This window comes from Coenobita brevimanus, chromosome 49 (genome assembly GCF_032717465.1).
Source record: "Coenobita brevimanus isolate Jiangsu-jjx chromosome 49, ASM3271746v2, whole genome shotgun sequence".
NCBI lineage: Eukaryota > Metazoa > Arthropoda > Malacostraca > Decapoda > Coenobitidae > Coenobita > Coenobita brevimanus.
The window spans coordinates 11,825,824-11,827,128 of NC_137002.1; positions in this window are offsets into that span (position 1 = coordinate 11,825,824).

A 1,305-nucleotide genomic window follows, 5' to 3' on the forward strand; every position below is an offset into this window, starting at 1 on the left:
TATTTATCATCATCATCATCATTAACCATTTAGAGTCCACTGCTGAACAAAGGCCTTCCTTTTCCTTTGCATGAATTCCTTATTAGGGCCAGTCTGTGCCAGGTTTTGCCTACAATCTTCTCTGTTAACTCCACCTCTTATATGATAGTTTTCTACTACGCTGCCCATCTCGTGGAATCCAGTCAGTCATTCTTTTACTCCATCGGGTTTCCTTTAATAATGCTGCATGATCTGTGCATATATATATATATATATATATATATATATATATATATATATATATATATATATATATATATATATATATATATATATATATATATATATATATATATATATATATATATATATATATATATATATATATATATATATATATATATATATAATTCAATTATATTTATCATTATATATCCAAGTGCATCCCCCGAGTCAAACAAAAATATAGGTATGCTATGATTAATATTTTCCCCTACTCTTGACTTGCGAAACTTACTTAAGATTCACGACTGAAATTATGATTATTTATAGGCTACTAATACAGTATTGTCTTAATAAGTATATGCAGTGCAGTCCCAGGAAACATATTTATCAATAAACTTAACAGTGGTTGCCATTGGTCAATCATTCCTCCCCTCCCCCCCAAACCTAGGAAACAACTCCGCTACTATCTCATTCTTCACTCGAAACAGTTGTTCAACGCACCACCGCTTTAAACTCGTAAGCAGGTTATATATATGGAAAGCACTAGTCTAATGTTCATAACGTCAGCATTAGCACACCCGTATGTATAAATATCCTTTATCTATCCATATCATGTTTCGTGTATATATGACTGATTATATGTTGCACAATATGCTTAAGAGGTCAAAACAATTTAACACATTAACCTATTATAATTTTATTAGATAATTATGTAATGTTTTCCAGCAGAAGTCGCAAGGACTTATTGCCACCTGGCATACTATTTTTTTTTTTTCCTGCACATCTTTCTAAATACACTATACAATAGTTAATAAACAACTATCCTAACTGGTCAGTGTTACCACAATATAGCCCTGTTATCTATCTATCTATCTATCTATATATTGCCAGACGTCTCAGTCCCGTTCGGGGTGGCCACAAACAAATCTCCTCCACGTCGCCCTGTCCTCAGCCATTTCACTGCCCTGCTTCCAACTCACACCCCCCTCTCTCATTTACCTCTCCACCCCATCCCTCCATCTCATCCTCGGCCCTGTTATCAAAAGTAATAATATTTACATTGCTGATGCCCATGGCACCACCTCACACTCATTCCCCCAC